Source organism: Oncorhynchus masou, chromosome 28, assembly GCF_036934945.1.
Source record: "Oncorhynchus masou masou isolate Uvic2021 chromosome 28, UVic_Omas_1.1, whole genome shotgun sequence".
Taxonomy (NCBI): domain Eukaryota; kingdom Metazoa; phylum Chordata; class Actinopteri; order Salmoniformes; family Salmonidae; genus Oncorhynchus; species Oncorhynchus masou.
In genome coordinates, this window is record NC_088239.1 from 12,560,307 (window position 1) to 12,567,806 (window position 7,500).

At 46.3% G+C, this 7,500-nt stretch overlaps 1 pseudogene; it reads left to right on the forward strand.

The window, feature by feature from the left end:
- Positions 1 to 1,809: 1,809 nt before the first annotated feature.
- The window catches only part of LOC135516944 (contactin-associated protein-like 2), a 173,485-nt pseudogene continuing 167,794 nt past the window's right edge, over positions 1,810 to 7,500 (forward strand).

Sequence of the window (7,500 nt, forward strand, 5' to 3'; positions counted from 1 at the left end):
GCCTGGAGCCAACACACACAGAGTTAACTAGATTATGAGAACATGAGTTCCTGATCAAAGGGAATCATTAGCCAGCTGATTGTTTAGCTATGGGTGTGTTCAGAAATTCAATCACCCATTTAGAGATTTTGCAGCTACAATGAGCCAACCCACTCCTCCGTCTAATACCGCTGGTCGAAGCCAAAGACAAGCCCAAAGCCCCTTCACACTGGCAGCTAGTGGGGGGATGACTGAGGAGAGGGTGAATGAGTGCCACCTAGCCGTGACCAAGTACATAGTGAAAGGCCTACACCCCTTTGCAACAGTGGAGTCCAAGGGCTTTAGGTGACAGTCTGTCAGTATATATTGAGTGGTATGAATTTTTAGGATATAGTAGTATACAAGAGTTGTATGTTAGTCCCATCACTCCACAATACAATACACAACAACACAACAATTCAATAATGATAATTCAACACATGAAAACTATATACTATTTTGCTGTAGAGAGATGAGCAAGGCACTCAACCCCAAATATACCCCTCCCTCCAGGAGTTACCTCAGTAACACATTCATTCCTATCTGGCATGGTGTAGAAAAGGCCGATGTGATCACTGAGCTGAAGGATGTGCCAGAGCTGGCCATCACATCAAACAGGTGGACCAACCTCTGTCAGGACCATTATCTCACTGTTACAGTGCACTACACAAGCCAGGGCAGTGTTAAACAGAAGGTCCTCCACACCAGGGCAGTGTACAACAGAAGGTCCTCCACACCAGGGCAGTGTACAACAGAAGGTCCTCCACACCAGGACAGTGTACAACAGAAGGTCATCCACACCAGGACAGTGTACAACAGAAGGTCCTCCACACCAGGACAGTGTACAACAGAAGGTCATCCACACCAGGACAGTGTACAACAGAAGGTCATCCACACCAGGACAGTGTACAACAGAAGGTCATCCACACCAGGACAGTGTACAAATCACCAACTATCAAAGTAGTGTCAGAGGAGATCTCAGACATTCTGGAAGAGTTTGAGACAGAGCCGAGCAATATTGTAGCTGTGACTGTTGATAATGCTGGTAATATGGATGTTGCCATCAAGAGGCTACGCATCCTAAAAATAGGATGCTTTGCGCACACATTGAATCTGGCAGCGCAGAACATCTACAGAATGACTTCCATTGATAAATAGGCAGCCCGAATCAGAGCAGTGGTCATGTGATTCAAGAGATCCTCGATGTCCAGCCTGAATCAGAGCAGTGGTCGTTTGGTTCAAGAGATCCTCGATGTCCAGCCTGAATCAGAGCAGTGGTCATGTGGTTAAAGAGATCCTTGATGTTCAGCCTGAATCAGAGCAGTGGTCGTTTGGTTCAAGAGATCCTCGATGTCCAGCCTGAATCAGAGCAGTGGTCATGTGGTTAAAGAGATCCTTGATGTCCAGCCTGAATCAGAGCAGTGGTCATGTGGTTCAAGAGATCCTCGATGTCCAGCCTGAATCAGAGCAGTGGTCATGTGGTTCAAGCGATTCTCGATGTCCAGTCTGAATCAGAGCAGTGGTCGTGTGGTTCAAGCGATCCTCGATGTCCAGCCCGAATCAGAGCAGTGGTCATGTGGTTAAAGAGATCCTCGATGTCCAGCCTGAATCAGAGCAGTGGTCATGTGGTTCAAGCGATTCTCGATGTCCAGCCCGAATCAGAGCGGTGGTCGTGTGGTTCAAGAGATCCTCGATGTCCAGCCCGAATCAGAGCAGTGGTCGTGTGGTTCAAGAGATCCTCAATGTCCAGCCTGAATCAGAGCAGTGGTCATGTGATTAAAGAGATCCTCGATGTCCAGCCTGAATCAGAGCAGTGGTCGTGTGGTTCAAGTGATCCTCGATGTCCAGCCTGAAACAGAGCAGTGGTCATGTGGTTCAAGCGATCCTCAATGTCCAGCCTGGATCAGAGCAGTGGTCATGTGGTTCAAGAGATCCTCGATGTCCAGCCTGAATCAGAGCAGTGGTCGTGTGGTTCAAGAGATCCTCAATGTCCAGCCTGGATCAGAGCAGTGGTCATGTGGTTCAAGAGATCCTCGATGTCCAGCCTGAATCAGAGCAGTGGTCATGTGGTTAAAGAGATCCTCGATGTCCAGCCTGAATCAGAGCAGTGGTCGTGTGGACTTCCATAAGGCTGAGGAGTTTGTCCAGCTCATGAGAATCCTCTATACATCCACACTGTGTGTCATGTGAAAAGAATGCCACCTGTGGACAGATCAAACCCATCCTCCACAAACTGGAAGAGCTCTTCACTGTGCTGCATGAAGATACAACGTTAGTGACAACCATCAAAGAGAAGGTGTGGGAGAACCTCTCCAAGCAATATCAGGATTCGGACATTCAAGCCTTCCTGCATGAGGCCACAGCAAATAACCACAGATTGAAAGGGAGGCTGGTGAGTGAAACCAAGGATAGGCTGAGGAAAACAACTGTTGAGGCCAATGTGACAGGAGCAACACCAAGGCTGTCAGAGGAGCTGGAGAAGACAGACATACAGCACCAGCAACAGGAGGAGGAGTCGGAAGGAGAAGGAGAGGAAATGGAGGAGACAGTCCCTCCATTGTACAAAAGAAGGAGTGCCTTGGAGGAGCTGTTCTCAGAGGAGGACAGGGAGTTGAGGTTGACAATCCAACAGGACACCTCGTCCCTCACCCTCAGCGAGCCTGTTGACCTAGAGGTGGAGCTCTACAAAGGCCTGCCTCCCGTCCCCATGGCTGAAGATCTTGTGATGTGGTGGTTGGAGAAGATAACTACTCTGCCCCTCCTCACAAACATTGCAACAAGTTACCTCGGTGCACAAGCCTCCTTCACCCCGAACGAGAGGTTATTTTCGACAGCAGGGAACACAATAATCCAGGAGAGGTCCCGACTTCTGCCAGAGAAGGCAAATATGTTGATCTTTTTCCAGAAGAACTGCTAAAAACTGTTAGTCCTTCTGCAGCCTACCTGCAGGCCCTACCAGTGTTGTTCTATACCACTGTCTTATCTTCTGCAGCCTACCTGCAGGCCCCACCAGTGTTGTTCTATACCACTGTCTTATCTTCTGCAAACTACCTGCAGGCTTACCAGTGTTGTTCTATACCACTGTCTTATCTTCTGCAGCCTACCTGCAGGCCCTACCAGTGTTGTTCTATACCACTGTCTTATCTTCTGCAGTCTACCTGCAGGCCCCACCAGTGTTGTTCTATACCACTGTCTTATCTTCTGCAGCCTACCTGCAGGCCCGACCAGTGTTGTTCTATACCACTGTCTTATCTTCTGCAGCCTACCTGCAGGCCCCACCAGTGTTGTTCTATACCACTGTCTTGTCTTCTGCAGCCTACCTGAAGGGCCTACCAGTGTTGTTCTATACCACTGTCTTATCTTCTGCAGTCTACCTGCAGGCCCCACCATTGTTGTTCTATACCACTGTCTTATCTTCTGCAGCCTACCTGCAGGCCCGACCAGTGTTGTTCTATACCACTATCTTATCTTCTGCAGCCTACCTGCAGGCCCCACCCGTGTTGTTCTATACCACTGTCTTATCTTCTGCAGCCTACCTGCAGGCCCGACCAGTGTTGTTCTATACCACTGTCTTATCTTCTGCAGCCTACCTGCAGGCCCTACCCATGTTGTTCTATACCACTGTCTTATCTTCTGCAGCCTACCTGCAGGCCCGACCAGTGTTGTTCTATACCACTGTCTTATCTTCTGCAGCCTACCTGCAGGCCCGACCAGTGTTGTTCTATACCACTGTCTTATCTTCTGCAGCCTACCTGCAGGCCCTACCCGTGTTGTTCTATACCACTGTCTTATCTTCTGCAGCCTACCTGCAGGCCCGACCAGTGTTGTTCTATACCACTGTCTTATCTTCTGCAGCCTACCTGCAGGCCCGACCAGTGTTGTTCTATACCACTATCTTATCTTCTGCAGCCTACCTGCAGGCCCCACCCGTGTTGTTCTATACCACTGTCTTATCTTCTGCAGCCTACCTGCAGGCCCGACCAGTGTTGTTCTATACCACTGTCTTATCTTCTGCAGCCTACCTGCAGGCCCCACCTAGTGTTGTTCTATACCACTGTCTTATCTTCTGCAGCCTACCTGCAGGCCCCACCAGTGTTGTTCTATACCACTGTCTTATCTTCTGCAGCCTACCTGCAGGCCCCTACCTGCAGGCCAGTGTTGTTCTATACCACTATCTTATCTTCTGCAGCCTACCTGCAGGCCCCACCCGTGTTGTTCTATACCACTGTCTTATCTTCTGCAGCCTACCTGCAGGCCCCACCCAGTGTTGTTCTATACCACTGTCTTATCTTCTGCAGCCTACCTGCAGGCCCCACCAGTGTTGTTCTATACCACTGTCTTGTCTTCTGCAGCCTACCTGCAGGCCCTACCAGTGTTGTTCTATACCACTGTCTTATCTTCTGCAGCCTACTTGCAGGCCCTACCAGTGTTGTTCTATACCACTGTCTTATCTTCTGAAGCCTACCTGCAGGCCCTACCAGTGTTGTTCTATACCACTGTCTTATCTTCTGCATTTCAGTTGTTTTATATTTCCATCATCACAACACTAAAGTGTATAATAGTGATTTGTTCAAAACATTGCTGTTTCCTTTGCTGTAAATAATTGTTTATTTTATTTATTTTACATTTCAGGAAATGAAGCAATATAAATTCTGTTCGAAATTTGTTTCATTTTTTTCGTAAAAAACAACAAGAAGAACAGATAAGAATACCGTTAAAGTACCGAATCGATAAGCAGTATCATTAAGAGTTGTAATAGCCAGATAAAATCTTAACGATACCCATCCCTAGTCATCATCATGTTTTTTAACTTACCAGAGAGGAGAGGCAGTCATCATCATGTTTTAACTAACCAGAGAGAAGAGGCAGTCATCATCATGTTTTAACTAACCAGAGAGAAGAGGCTGTGATCATCATGTTTTAACTAACCAGAGAAGAGAGGCAGTGATCATCATGTTTTAACTAACCAGAGAGAAGAGGCAGTGATCATCATGTTTTAACTAATCAGAGAGGAGAGGCAGTGATCATCATGTTTTAACTAACCAGAGAGAAGAGGCAGTGATCATCATGTTTTAACTAACCAGAGAGGAGAGGCAGTGATCATTATGTTTTAACTAACCAGAGAGAAGAGGCAGTGATGATCATGTTTTAACTAACCAGAGAGGAGAGGCAGTGATCATCATGTTTTAACTAACCAGAGAGAAGAGGCAGTGATCATCATGTTTTAACTAACCAGAGAGAAGAGGCAGTGATCATCATGTTTTAACTAACCAGAGAGAAGAGGCAGTGATCATCATGTTTTAACTAACCAGAGAGGAGAGGCAGTGATCATTATGTTTTAACTAACCAGAGAGAAGAGGCAGTGATCATCATGTTTTATCTAACCAGAGAGGAGAGGCAGTGATCATCATGTTTTAACTAACCAGAGAGGAGAGGCAGTGATCACCATGTTTTAACTAACCAGAGAGGAGAGGCAGTGATCATCATGTTTTAACTAACCAGAGAGAAGAGGCTGTGATCATCATGTTTTAACTAACCAGAGAGAAGAGGCAGTGATCATCATGTTTTAACTAACCAGAGAGGAGAGGCAGTGATCATCATGTTTTAACTAACCAGAGAGAAGAGGCAGTGATCATTATGTTTTAACTAACCAGAGAGGAGAGGCAGTGATCATCATGTTTTAACTAACCAGAGAGGAGAGGCTGTGATCATCATGTTTTAACTAACCAGAGAGGAGAGGCTGTGATCATCATGTTTTAACTAACCAGAGAGGAGAGGCAGTGATCATCACGTTTTAACTAACCAGAGAGAAGAGGCTGTGATCATCATGTTTTAACTAACCAGAGAGGAGAGGCTGTGATCATCATGTTTTAACTAACCAGAGAGGAGAGGCTGTGATCATCATGTTTTAACTAATCAGAGAGGAGAGGCTGTGATCATCATGTTTTAACTAACCAGAGAGGAGAACTCTGTCAAGAGAACAGTGAAACGAACTCGAGAAGAGAGAAAAGAGGAAGTGGCTTGGAGTTGGTCTCAGACCTATTGCTCTTTCTCTTTTGTTTCTCTTTGTTTCTCTTTGTTTTTCTCTCTCTCTCTCTCTCTCTCTCTCTCTCTCCCTCTCTTTCTCTCTCTCAATCTCTCTCTTCTCCATCTCAGGGCTTGTTTCTGGCCTTCTTTCCCCCTCTCTCTCTCTCTCTCTCTCTCTCTCTCTCTCTCTCTCTCTCTCTCTCTCTTTCTCCTCTCTTACCCCTGCTCCCTATCTCCCTGAAAATCTGTGTGTGACAGGTGAGAGAGGAGTGCTCTTGACATGCACCACCTCACCTCTCTCCCTCACCTCTCTCTCACTTCTCTTTCACCTTGACCTTCATCTTTCACCTTCACTAACCTCATCCCTTTCTCCCTCTATCCTCTCCTGTCTCTCACATCCACTCTGCCCTTCTCCCTCTGCTCTCTTCTGTGCCCCCTCTCCTCTCTCGCATTTCTTATCTTCCAATCCCTCATCCATCTCTCCCCTCTCCTCTCTCACCTCATCCCTCTCTCTTTTCTCTTCTCTCCTCTCTCACCTCTATTCTGCTCTTCTTCTATCACCTCATCCCTTTCTCCTCTCTCTCACCTCTCTTCCGCTCTCATTCTCTCCTCTTCCTGCCTCTATTGGAGAATAATCCAGGGAACATTCATTTAATAACTGACAGTTGGAAATCCAACTGCTACAGTAGAACTCCTATTCCTTTCCCGCCAGCGTCCCTGTCTGGAGGTCGTGTTCCTCTTATGTTTCCGCATCATTTCACTTTGACTTATAGGAACGCCATGAGAAAGACTGCATATAAAAATGTCTGCTAGCTGGAGACGTCACCACAGGTAGGGAGAGGAAACGGGTGTGGTGATGTTTAGACTATACGTTTTGTTCTCACAGAGAGAAGAGAGAGAGGCATTCTGTTTCAATCACATGTCTGCTAGACCAGTGGTTCCCAAACTGTGGGGCGCGTCTGGCTTTCAACTTACTCTTGAAAGTTGTAATTGTAGAATGCATAAAGTACAATTAGTAAATTGGGTAGTGTATCATCAGTTTTGTAACTAGCCCGTGTCAGCTAATGTTTTTAGCTAGGTCTTTTAGCCCATGGATTTTGTAGTAATGTTTGAGTCACTCAAATTATCTTCAAAACTGCAACGTGTTCTCTACACCCCAAGACAAAATGTGTAGAATAGCAGGAAATAAGCTCTCCACCAATAAGAGGGGTGTGAACAGTTTGTGTCAGGAACAGTCCTTGTGCCCATAGAAATAAATTTGCTGTTTCTACGTGTTTACCTGTGTTTCTACATGTTTACCTGTGTTTCTACTTGTTTATCGGTGTTTCTACGTGTTTCTACATGTTTACCTGTGTTTCTACATGTTTACCTGTGTTTCGACGTGTTTACCTGTGTTTCTACGTGTTTACCTGTGTTTCTACATGTTTACCTGTGTTTCTACATGTTTACCTGTGT